We start from the raw sequence: 14,092 nt of genomic DNA, 5'->3' as shown, positions 1-14,092 counted from the left end.
GGGAAAAGATCAATTTTTCTTTCTTTTAAAAAAAAATCAGTAAGAAAAAAGCCAGGAAAAAAGCAAATTAGCAATAAATAACATGATATGGATACCAAAACGAATAGATACTGTATATATAGATGGATATGAAAGATGGATAGATGTAAAGGACAAGTTACGTTTGATATGTCTGAATCCTGAATTTTTCCAAAATCTTCATGGCTTTTCTACCAAATGCTTGTCTGTGGTACATTTAACTGTTGGTTCTTTTACTACTGATATTCAACAGGCAGAAGCTATTCATTACCTCATTATCTTCACTATAAATTGTAAAACTAATCATTATATTTTTATTTATTTATTTTGTCCAATACATAATGCACATTGAAGAGAAAGATATGTAATAATATAAGTAAAGAATAGAAGAAAAGATATAAAAGTATAGGTAAGCATATTTGAAAGGAAGAAAAGATAAATGAGATAAGGAGAGACAATGACTTATTGTCATTGTTATTGTTATTTAATCCTAGTTCAATTTCTTTTCATTCTGCTGTTTCAGTGAAAAGTAAACAGGTGTATATACTATTTGTTCCTGACTTTAGGGGGGGGTGCTCATCTGTTTCCAAGCCGAAAGATCAGTGCTGTCTGAAGACATCTCCATGATCAAGAGACTGGCATGAATAAATGCCAAAGATACACAGATCAGTATTATCTTCCCATCAAAGGTGGTCCCTATTTTTCTACTTGCATTTCTAACATGCTTTTGAATTTCTAGATTAGTGGAAGCTGGGAAAAGTAACAGGAGCTCACTCCATTATGTAGTGCTAGGGTTAGTTTCATTACTAGAGTTTAAAGATCATTTCCATATTCAATTATTAGAGTACTATCATCATCATAATTTGTTTGCTTGCTTGCTTCTTTATCCTCCTATACAACCTTCCTCAATATATATTCAGCATATACCATATTTTTCAGTGTATAAGACACACCTTTTTCCTCCCTAAAAGAGGCTGATAACTAGGATGTGTCTTATACTCTGAATGTAGCTTGTTTTTCCAGCTCTACCTAGCTGCTAAAGATCTTCCCAGCTCTTACATTGCAGGCTTTTTCATTGTTTCTCTCTGTGAAGAATGTTTTCCAAGCTCTAAGTCTTTGCAGGGTTTTTTCCATTACTTAGAAACATAGAAACATAGAAGACTGACGACAGAAAAAGACCTCATGGTCCATCTAGTCTGTCCTTATACTATTTCCTGTATTTTATCTTAGGATGGATATATGTTTATCCCAGGCATGTTTAAATTCAGTTACTGTGGATTTACCAACCATGTCTGCTGGAAGTTTGTTCAAGGATCTACTACTCTTTCAGTAAAATAATATTTTCTCATGTTGCTTTTGATCTTTCCCCCAACTAACTTCAGATTGTGTCCCCTTGTTCTTGTGTTCACTTTCCTATTAAAAACACTTCCCTCCTGAACCTTATTTAACCCTTTAACATATTTAAATGTTTCGATCATGTCCCCCCTTTGCCTTCTGTCCTCCAGACTATACAGATTGAGTTCATTAAGTCTTTCCTGATATGTTTTATGCTTAAGACCGTCCACTATTCTTGTAGCCAATCTTTGGACCCGTTCAATTTTGTCAATATCTTTTTGTAGATGAGGTCTCCAGAACTGAACACAGTATTCCAAATGTGGTCTCACCAGCGCTCTATATAGCGGGACCACAATCTCCCTCTTCCTGATTGTTATACCTCTAGCTATGCAGCCAAGCATCCTACTTGCTTTTCCTACCGCCCGACCATACTGTTCACCCATTTTGAGACTGTCAGAAATCATTACCCCTAAATCCTTCTCTTCTGAAGTTTCTGCTAACACAGAGCTGCCACTACAATATGTTGTGATTCAGCCTGAGGCTCCTCAGGGACCGGCTGGATCTCTGCCGGATCCATGCCCAGAGGAGGAGGACAGTGAACATGAGGGGGAGGATCAGGCAGATGGGGGAGAGGAACGTCAGGAAGAGGAGGAGGGAGAGCAGCCTGAGAGCCCCGGGGGGGGGGGGTCTCCCCAGCTAGTAGCCTGGATTCATTGGATGAAGACGCACAGGCTATAATAGACATGAGGCAGCGCCGTGCAGCTCAAAGAAGTGACCAATTAGAAAGGTATTTACATCCCTGAATTGGCAACAGCTGGGTTTGGGTGTGGTTCTCCTCAGCAGGGTTGAAAAGGCAGGCCCACCCTTACAGTCTTGTGGGGAGTTATCAACTGGGAGTCCTGTGACCTTGCTTCGATTCTTGGCGTCTCTGATCTTGGCTTGTGGCCTAGAAGTCTGGAAGACTTGGGGGAGGCGTGTGTTTTATTCTCTCCAGCGTTGTTTTTGCCAGCAAGAATCCTGTTTTATTGCCTGGCCTTCGTGAAACCTCTGTGAAGCTTCCGAGTGTTCCTGTCTGTAAGAACAGTTTTTGTTACCTGTGTTTGCTTGGAATTATATAAACTGCCTTTGCTTTTTACCAGTGTGTCTGGATACTCTTTTTGGTTGGTGTTGGCTTCTGGGGGGACCCAGACAGAACACAATACTCAGATTGAGGATTCCTTTTCCCCAAGTGCATTATTTTACATTTGGAAACATTAAACTATAGTTTCCATTGCTTTGACCATTTATCTAGTAACCCTAAATCATTTACCATATTACAGACCCCTCCAGGAATATCAACCCTATTGCACACTTTAGAGTCATCGGCAAATAGGCAAACCTTCCCTACCAAACCTTCCCCTATGTCACTCACAAACATATTAAAAAGAATAGGACCCAGAACAGACCCTTGTGGCACACCGCTTGTAACCTGTCTCTGCTCAGAATACTCGCCATTAACAATAACTCTCTGATGTCTATGCTTCAGCCAGCTTGAAATCCACTGAACTATCCAGGGATTAAGTCCAATCTTCACTAATTTATCTATCAGCTCTTTATGTGGAACCGTATCAAAGGCTTTGCTGAAGTCCAGATAGGCAATATCCACGGCACCACCTTGATCCAACACCTTTGTGACATAGTCAAGGAACTCAATGAGATTAGTCTGACATGATTTGCCTTCAGTAAAGCCATGCTGATTTGGGTCCAATAAGTTATTGTTTTTTAGATGCTGATTTATCCTCTTTTTGAGTAGAGTCTCCATCATTTTAACTACAACTGATGTCAAGCTAACTGGCCTGTAGTTACCAGCTTCTTCTCTACTGCCCTTCTTGTGGATAGGCACAACACTGGCCATTCTCCAATCCTCAGGAACATCTCATGTTAACAGGGATTGGTTAAACAAATCAGTCAGGGGGGTAGCAATGACAGATCTGAGTTCTTTAAGAACTCTGGGGTGGATGCCATCTGGACCCATTGCCTTATTTATCTTTAATCTTTCAAGTTCTTCTAAGACATCAGCTTCTAAGATCACTGGAGCTGAATCCGTACAGCTGGAAGCAATGCTATATCCCTCTATAGTATTATTTTGTAAGGTGTCTTTTGAGAAAACTGAACAGAAGTAGCTATTGAAATGGTCAGCGATCTCCTTATTCCCATCAATGCATGTATTATTCCCGGTACTAAGCTTTGTGATGCTGCAGTTTTTCTTCTTCCTATCACTAATATATCTGAAGAAGCTTTTATCCCCCTTCTTTACAGATTTTGCTATTTCTTCCTCTTTTGAGGCTTTAGCAGCATATATTATCTGTTTCGCCTCCTTCTGTCTCATTTTATACACCTCTCTATCAGCTATACTTCCAGACTCTTTATACCTCCTATAGGCAGCCTTTTTTTCATTGACTATAGCCCTTACATCATTGCTAAACCATAGCGGTTTCTTCTTCCTTTTACCTTTAGTTACTTGCTTTACATAAAATCTTGTGGCTTTTAAGATGGCCTTTTTTAATACGGTCCACTGGGTGCTCGCTCCTGCCATTTTATCCCTCCCCTTTAATTCATTATTTAAATATTCCCCCATTGCATTAAAATTTGTTTTTCTGAAATCCAATACTTTGGTTGCAGTATAGGATTGCTCACAATCAGTTTTTACATCAAACCACAAACATAGATGGTCACTGCAACCTAAATTTTCTCCCACCTTGACCTCTGAAACCCGATTCCCATTTGTAAAAACTAAATCTAGAATATTCTCCCCTCTAGTTGGTGTCTTAACTAGCTGTGCCATAGCTGCTCCTGTAAAGGCCTCTACTATATTCTTACTTTTGCATGTAAGGGCACTGGGGATATTTCAGTCAACATCAGGCATGTTGAAATCACCCATAACCACAATATCTCCCTTTACTGCCATTAGGGTAATCTCATCCACCATCTTGTTGTCATGTTCCTCAGATTGCCCTGGAGGCCTATAGATCACCCCAATTCTAATGACAGAACCGTCTTTATTTTGCATGCAAATCCAGAGGGTCTCCAGATCTTTACATGTATTTTGAATTAGTATTGTTTTTAGACTTTCTTTAACATAAATGGCTACTCCACCTCCCCTTCTCTCTATTCTATCCTTCCTATGCAGTGTATAGCCTGGTATGGATAAAACACCAGTATGAGATTATGTTATCATTTTTCCATTTTCTTCCTAGCAACTTTAAGTGTCTTTAAGTGTCCCCACAACCATTGTTAAAACAATTTATTACTTTTGTTCTCATTAGTGTTATATTGGCACAATTATGGTTGGATAATTCAAGAATATGCCTTGCATCATTGGTGAGGAAATGAACATAGATTAGTTCAAAATGTTAAGACAATTCATGTTGATGTTTGTTTATTGATTGTATTTATAATCCTTTCATTGAATTGCTCAAGGCCACATGTGTAGTTATCTTGCTTCCATTTAACAACCTTATGAGATAAATTGGTCTAAGAGGAAATAACTTGAATAACAGGAAATTTTTGTGGAAGAGGAAATTTCCCCATGCCTTAAAGGCTACAACATTGTGATTCTTGCTGGCTCATCATACTAAATAATGAGTAGGTATAAAGCCCAATCATGGGGATTGGCAGTAAGGAGCAAAAATAACAAATGGCACCCTTTCTGTTAACATCCCATAAACCCATTTTGATTACAGGACATGTATAGTGAGTATAATGAGTTCAAAGTAGAACTCAATTCAATCTGGATGCTTCCTTAATATTATATAATTCTTTATTGGCCAAGTGTGATTCGACACACAAGGAATTTGTCTTTAGTGCATATGCTCTCGTGTACATAAAATAAAATATAAATTTGTCAAAGATCATGAGGTACAACACTTAATTATTGTCCTAGAAGTCAAATAAGCAACGAGGAAACAATCAATATTAATAAAAATCTTAAGGATATAAGCAACAAGTTACAGTCATAAGTGGGAGGAAATGGGTGATAGGGATGGTGAGAAAAAAACTTGTAGTAATAGTAGTGCAGACTTAGTAGCTCTGTAGCGATAAATTTGAGGGTAGGAGTTGCAATAGTTTATGTCCAGGATGCGAGGGATCAGTAAATATTTTCGCAGCCTTCTTTTTGACTCGTGCAGTATACAGGTCCTCAATGGAAGGCAAGCTGGCAGTAATTATTTTATTTAGTTTCAATTTAGTAGATTTTAATCAAATAATTGGAACAATTTGGTATGCTAACTTAATATTATTTTGTATTCAAACTGGATGCTACTTTAATATTATTTTGTTTTCTTCCAATTTAGTAATTTTTAATCAACTTTGTTTATGTATAATATGCTCTTATTATACCAGGGGTAGGTTCTAAATTACCTTGCCACTGGTTTGCTTCCTCCTGTGATGTATGGTGACATGGCCGTAGTGTGTGGGTGCATTCATGCTTTGTACACACATGAATGCGCAGTGTCAACATTTCCTAAAAAAATCTCTGACCCAAAAAAGCTGAAAACAAGATGGTGGCATATGCGCAGTATCAAAAACTCAGTTTCTACATATGCAAGGAAGAAAAAAAGAAAGCAACCCCCCCCCGCCCCCCCAAAAAAATCCAAAGAAAGATGGCAATGTCCATAGACCAGCACTGACAGAACCTGCTCTGCGATGTCACCAGCAGTTTGTTGTCAGTTCTATAGAACTGGGAGGAAGCCACCTCCGGTTATATCATTTCTGTATTTACTTACTTACTTACTTACTTACTTACTTACTTACTTACTTACTTACTTACTTACTTACTTACTTACTTACTTATTAGATTTGTATGCTGCCCTCTCCGAAGACTTGTAAACAGTAAGTGATATATTTTCAGATTTTGTAACTTCACTAAGAACTTACAGTTACTTACATTTTACCTGTATTATAATTGCAGACCAATTTCTTAAACTGATAAGGGCTCTAGAAACTACACAATTATTACATTTGATCAGAATATTTCAGAAGACTTCTGGATGCAATTCAAGGTGTTGTTATCACCTTTAAAGCCCTACATGGTTCAGGGCCAGACTATCTATGGGACTGCCTCCTGCTTCATACCTCACTGCGACCAATAAGGGCCCACAGGGTCGGCCTCTTCTGGGTCCCATCAGCCAAACAATGTCAGCTGGTGGGGCTGCAGAAAAGAGCCTTCTCTGTGGTGTCTCCGACCCTTAGGAATCAACTGTCTCCAGAGATCTGTATTATCCCCACCCTACCGGTTTTCTGGAAAGCCGTTAAGACCTGGTTTTTCTGGCAGGCCTGGAATTAGGAATGACTGTGTGTATGTATGACTTTTTCGTTTTTATGTATTTTATATCATTGTTTTATTATTGTATATTTCTTATTGTTTTAGTATTTGCAATTATTATTAGCCTCCCTGAGTCCTGTTGGAGTGGGCAGCATATAAATATAAACAATAAATAAATAAATAAATAAATAAATAAATAAATAAATAATAAACAAATAAACAAATTTGCAGTAGACGAGCCAACATAAGCTAAACATGCATAACCCAATGGATAGATATAAGTATATGATTACTTATTCCTATGTATGTTACATGTACTTTTTGAAATATAATTGCAATAATGCTTGAGGAGTCAGTAGGTTGAGATAGGTGCAATATATTTCTCCTGGAGAGAGCACAGAGGAAATGTTGTCAGACCTCAAGCCAGCAATACAATAAATCTAAATTCTCCAAACATTTAATCTTCTGTTTGAGAACAGTTTTTTTCCCATAGACATGATTGCATAAGTTGTTACATTGCAGCTGATATAGTAGCTGTATAAACTCAGAATATACGACTGCTATGAAATAGCCTATACTTTTCAAGTCAATGGAAATTTGGTTATTTCCTTTCTGACTTTCATACTGGGAGACAACTGCTCAATATTTGTACAATAATTTTATGTGAAGACATTGGACTCCCTCCTCTTTATCCCTTATACCATGGGTAGACAAAGTTGGCCTTTCCATGACTTGTGGACTTCAAGTTCCAGAATTCATGAGCCAATCATACTAGCTCAGGAATTCTGGGAGTTGAAGTCCACATGTCATAGAATAGCAAACTTTGCCTACCCCTGTCTTATACAATCTTCCTCATTGTTCTGATATTCAGCTAAATCTTTTGATTTAACAAGTGCCAGGTAAGTCTTCAATCTGTTATCAATCTTTCATCCAGGCTTGGTTAATTTGAGGAAATTAGAATGGGACAACTCTCCATGGGCCAACTCACCATGGGGCAATTTAACAATTCAATGTAATTATTTAAAATAAACAATAAATTATTTTATTTTTTCCATTCATATTTCATTCTGTATCTCCTTTTGTATCCCTTTTTAATTATTCTATTCTACGATTTGTTTGATATTAGTGTAACTCTTGTCCTACAGCAAGTTGTCCTGCAGCAAGTTGGCTGTGGTGAATTGGCCATGGTAATTTGGCTGTAGCAACATGGTGATTGCAAATTGTCATAGACCTCGAGGACATTGTGTCTCTTCTTACATTTCTATTCCATCATTGATCATCAGGCTAATGAAGTCTCCCTCCTGCAAGTCTCTATTCCTCCTGCTTGTTTAAAACATGGTTTGAAAATTAGACCAAGGCACTGGGTATGTAGCATTGGTTATAAGCCGCCCTGAGTCCAATAGGCGGCCTATGTTAAATAAATGAATAAGTAAATAAGTAAATAAGTAAGTAAGTAAGTAAATAATAAGTAAGTAAGCAAGCAAGCAAGCAAGCAAACAAACAAACAAACAAACAAATAAATAAATAAATAGGCTGATTCTTGGCAGAGTTGTACATCTGCAGTCTTTGCTTAACGATACTAAAATGAGAAGAGATTTTTCTATCACAAGTTTATACCAAGCACGGCAATAATTATGACTTTCTAGAATTATGTATTCAAAAACTTGCCAATAATATTCATAGACTGTCGCAGCTAGATACATTATTCCAGATGAAATAGAAGTGATACATATATATGGAAGGTTTGCTTCTTGTAGAATGAGGAAACAAGCCATTGCTTCAGAGTTTATTCCAGATTTATAAAAGCTATGTTTTAAAGTTGGTATGGCTATTATCTTCTTGACCTTGAAAATGGGAGATACCTATTTAACTGTTATCTAGCAATTTTGTCTGAGAATATTGATCCCCATCTTTCCATCATCAGTCTTTGCAGTGACAATAACCAACACAGTACCTCTTATTTCTGATATATCAGCTTGGCTTCAGAATATCAAACTGATGGAGAAGAACTTTGGTCTACATGTGAAAATAATAGGGTCTGAGCACCCTCTCTTTCAAGCATTTTTTAAATGAACCAGCAGAATTCCAAGATGAAAAACTGGTATTTAAAATATTTCTGGACAGAAGGATGTCATGCTGGCTTCCCTTTTAGAACCCATCTTAGAAAAGACATGGACAGACATTGTCTTGAGAAATATATGAGTGAGTATATGTATGAGGAAGCTGTGGCTGGGAAAGTTGCTGAGGACAAAACAAAGATAATTTGTACATCAATTGGTTTTGGAAGCCTTCGGTTGCTACTCAAAAGGACATTTGCCATGCAGAATTCTGCCATAAAGTTGGATCTCCATTTTAGTCATAGCCTGTATAAATAGTCTGTTCTATAGCTAAGATCATTCTCAGAATGTCCTCTTCTTCAGATAAGCATCAGAGGTTTGCCATACCAGTTACCATTATTAAATAAATCTGGCAGGATATATTTTATGCTTTCCTGGCCTTTCCATGATATGGAGGGAAACTGTGTTGTGACTGAATTAATATTCTCTAAGAATAAAATGAAATAAGCTACAGGGGAACTGTATGAAATGAAAATAAAATGAGGGCAATAGGTCCCTGCCTGTAACAGTGCTCTGTAAATCACATAGGTAGTTCAGTTTTTGTGGGCTGGTAAGCTCTAAAAGAATTTATGATACTAAGTGACATTTTAAAAATACCTACACCAGAATGAGAAAGAGAGAACTCTGCTTGATCAGCCAGGAGTTGTTTGCCAATGTGAGCAGTACTATAAAAATAAAAATACCATGTTCATAGGCAATATATCAAATGCCGGAGACCCCAAAAAGAATTAACAATATGATGAAGCAGTAATTTATTACTTCATCAGTCCTGCACTTAGATTGCCAATGTTTTCCCTAATATCTCTCTAATTCTTTTCTATTATCTTGTAAGAATTGTTCGTAACTTTTCAGTCTAGAAGCCAAACTTTAGTACTATGGTATCTCTACCTACAAATGCCTCTACTTACAAACTTTTCTAGATAAGAAGTGGGTGTTCAAGATTTTTTTTTTTTGCCTCTTCTCAAGAACCACTTTCCACTTATAAACCTGAACCTTCAAAATGGTAAGGCAAGGAGAAGCCTCCCTGGGGCCTCTCTAGGAATCTCCTGGAAGGAAACAGGGCCCCGACCCTCCCTGTGGTTTTCCCAATTGCACACATTATTTGCTTTTACATTGATTCCTATGGGAAAAATTGCTTCTTCTTACAAACTTTTCTACGTAAGAACATGGTCACAGAATGAATTAAGTTTGTAAGTAGAGGTACCACTGTATGTTTATACTCATACTTCTGATGGTATCAATTACCAGTGATTAAACAGTGCATAAATGTGATTAAGTTTTAATTTAGAAGCCACAAGACCATGATATAATTCTGGTGTACACTCTTTTGCATAAGTGTTCATGAGTTCCTTAGCTTTGGAGCTTCCAATGAGCACTATGGCAAGTTGATCCCCCCATTTGTAGCAGAATTGCATTTCTGAGGGAAACTGACATTAGATCTGGATCAGTGAAATTTCTCTGGAGGAAGGATAGAGTATTGAAATATTCCATGTGACTCCAAACAGCAGCTCCTCATGAAGAGACATTGTCTAAGTTTAATTTGAAATCTACTGGCTACTGTGTGGCACAGGAACTCAGGAACAGAAGCTGATGAAGAATGAAGACAATTCAGCAGGAACTAGTTGAAGACGTTTTACTCATTAGTGTAGCAAAAATAGAATCTTTCCTATTCTATTTATAGAAAGTACTTAATGCAATTATAAACCACGATATAATAAACCAATCCACCCAAAGACTAACCACACACCAGAACTAACCAACCAATCAACCAACCACAACAACCACACCACTGCAAAGGTGCATTGCTTCTTATTCTGTTCTAGCCCAATCAGGTTGCAGCTTAGTCATTCTGAGTCAGCAGTATGACTGCTTTGCATATTCACAACCTTTTTACTTTAAGGAATATCACCTAGGATAGTATAATCATTGACACCCCTTCTAATATTCCATTGGCCATACATTCATACGTTTAATTAAATTACAATGTTTTACATCAGTAAGAGGTTTTTTGAATCCACCAGGTACATTACAGTCTGATTCAACATAATACATTTTATCATTTCACTCTGCACCATTTATTGCACATTTTGGTATTTCACCACAATGTATTTTGTTCTTGCTTTCATACTTCCTGCTTCCACAAGATGTATGCACGTCTGTGAGTCCTCGAACACAGTTATTGGTTTTTCAATATGTTCCCCAAAGTCTTTCAATAACTATTCCATCCATACAGTTTCACAGCACGCTTCAGACAACACCGCAAACTCCACTTCTGCAGTTGACAGGCTGATCGACACCTGCTTTCTGGATTTCCACATTATTGGAACATTCACATACTTTACAATAAATTCTGTACATTTAGGTTAGCAAAAGAACTATCTACCATACATTGCATATTATTCCTTTGCTTTGGCGCAATCTTTAACCCACATATAGCAGTCCCTTTCAAATAACTCACTACTCTTTCAAATCCTTGCGAGTCTTTTATTTATTTATTTATTTTATTTATTTATTTATTCATTTGTCCAATACATAAATACATAGGAAGAAAATAGACATATGATAATATAAAAGAGGGTGAAGGTGAACTTAGAGGAGAAGATATATGAAAGGAAGAGAATATAAAAGATAGGTGAAAGAAAGGAAAGACAATTGGACAGGGGACGAAAGGCACACCAGTGCACTTATGTACGCCCCTTACTGGCCTCTTAGGAACCTGGAGAGGTCAATCGTGGAGAGTCTAAGGGAGAAGTGTTGGGGGTTAGGGGTTGACACAATTGAGTCCGGTATTGAGTTCCAAGCTTCGATAACTCGATTGTTGAAATCATATTTTTTACAGTCAAGTTTGGCACGGTTCGTATTAAGTTTGAATCTGTTGCGTGTGTCGCGCTGGAAATTGCCAGCCCCCAACGACATTGAGAAACATCCAGTAGTTAGATAGTTAACTCTGTCTAGTAAAGTAGCTCCTCCTGTGTGATGTAATCTGTTTGCTCACATCCCCTCTTCTTGATGAAGAAGGGCGGTCCATCTTTTCGGTTCATCTTTCCTAGCTATAAGATGTGCCATCTTATGTCTCCTCAGACATTTATTATTTTTATACTTTCTTAATAAAAGTAACTTCATTCGAACATGCTTTGTCTGTACTTCAATACCCATCACCTCCGGAAGGTCCTGGCTCACTCCTCACGGGCTGAGCACCTTGCTTAAGGTAGGGTCCTTCTAATCCCGACATGGTAGACAGAGTGACGGTTATTGTTGAAGTAATAGACCCCGCTTACACCCCGTAAGCTCACTAGGAATTTCTCCAGATGCCAGCGAAGAAGAAGCGCAATCCTCTTACGCAATCCTACGTAGATTCTCTCACGAGTCAGCAGCTAGCCGAGCTCAAGGAGACTATTCGTGTAACGGATAGTAAACGGAATTCTACTATGTCTTTGCATTCTGAGAAGGAAGCCGTTCCAGCTGACGACAGCATTCAGCAAACTGTAAGTCTATCTTACATGATTGATGATGTTGGGATTCAGGAGGATGAATGTAAATCTGCCCAAGGGGGCCCCTCCGGCAGTCTTTCAATTAACCCTAGTGATGAAGAAGAAGACGAGACGTTAACTCTCTTCCCATCTCAATCATCTGTTATGCATGTAAAGGCATCTGCCAAAATGAAGCATCAAGATGATTTCAGCTCTCTCACTTCTGCTAAAATAAAGGGAACATCCCTAAACTTGCAGAAAATTGAAGAGCTCATTGAAAAGGATGAGAAAGAAATTCACGCATTAGAATCAGTCTGTCTTCACTTTGATAACTTACCTACTATGAAAAATATAGAGCAGCAAGAAATCTATTTCAGTTATTTAAAAAAGGCTGATGATGCCAGGACTGAATTAAGATCTTTGAAGAAACTCCAGCTTAAACTTATTACAGAAAAGATGGAGGTTATGTCCCTGAGAGGTGCCACGTATGCTCATTCTCCAAAGGGAGAGACAGAAGGAATCCATTCCTCCCACTCACCCGAAGATAAGCATGCGTATATCAGCCATTCTCCCGTGGTGACCCGTTTCTTCCCGCCTGCCTCTAACATAGAACACATTCCAATTGAGGAAGGGAGGGCTAATCAGCCCAAAGAAAAAAAGCCGGAGCTTTTGCATTTTGAATTTGAAACTACAAGCCGAGGGGGGAGGGTTTCCCCCACTGCTACAAGTTATGCAACAGTGGCCACTAGTGGATGGAATGCCCGAATGGAAAAGGCATTACCTGAAACCAGACAGGGATTTTTCCAAGCTGATATGGCAGCGCAAATGCAAAAACAACAAGTTCCATTTATTCCAGGTCCTTCTGTTTCATCACAGAGACCTCCAGTCTTTATTCCACAGATGCAAGCACAACTTCCCCAAGTGGGACAGCCACAAGGTTTGCCAGGAGGGGTTGGGGCTCAACCCCAACCGCTCCAAGCAGTTCAGATGACTGCACCAACGAGGCAGACCATCACTTCTTCTGCTCTGAAAGGTGAGTTTGTGCTGTTACCAAATGGACTGGATTTTAAAGTATGGCTTTGCAGGATAGGACTGATCTTCATACTCATGTCTATAGACTCTGATGTTTTGTTCAACCCATGTACTCCTGAATGGAAGAAGGTTGTTGACAGATTCAGCAGATATCCACTGCCTTTTAAAACTACTCAGAGACTCTGTAACATGCTAACTGAAGAAGCAGAGTTGCTGAACACTGGCCTTAGACCTATGTCAGCAGCATTTAAATCTAACTTGGCCAAGGGCGGTCAGCAGAAAACAAGTACTCCAAAGTACTCACGCCAGAAACCTTTTAAGAAGGATGACACTCGCAAGTCTCCTGATGTGCAAAGTGTGAAATCTGGCGAGACTGATCATCCACCTTATCCAACCCAGCCTAAAGGCACACACAAGAAAGGATCCAGAGGAAAGAGTTCTGGAGCTGCAAAGTCAACTCCCAAAGACTCAAAAGATGAGAAACCTACTTATGTTGGTACCATCCACCTCAGCATTGTTCCTGACAAGAGTCCACTCTACGACATTCGTGAGTTATGGACCCTAGACAGCGGAGCAGCGGCACACATCGCGTACCGGAAGGAATCCTTCAGTGAGCTACACCAGACAGATGTCAAGGAAGTATTTGGAGTTGGTGATCTACGTTCCAAGGTGGAAGGAAAAGGAAAAGTCTTCGTCAAAGAACTGGACTCCCTTATCTCAAATGTTTTCTACGTTCCAACTGCCAAGAACAACATCCTTAGTGGATATTGCCTGAGAGAAGAATTGAAGGTTGTAATAAACTTTGAACTTACTGATAC

The sequence above is a fragment of the Erythrolamprus reginae genome, chromosome Z (genome assembly GCF_031021105.1).
Source record: "Erythrolamprus reginae isolate rEryReg1 chromosome Z, rEryReg1.hap1, whole genome shotgun sequence".
NCBI lineage: Eukaryota > Metazoa > Chordata > Lepidosauria > Squamata > Dipsadidae > Erythrolamprus > Erythrolamprus reginae.
Note: the sequence above shows the minus strand (reverse complement) of the source record.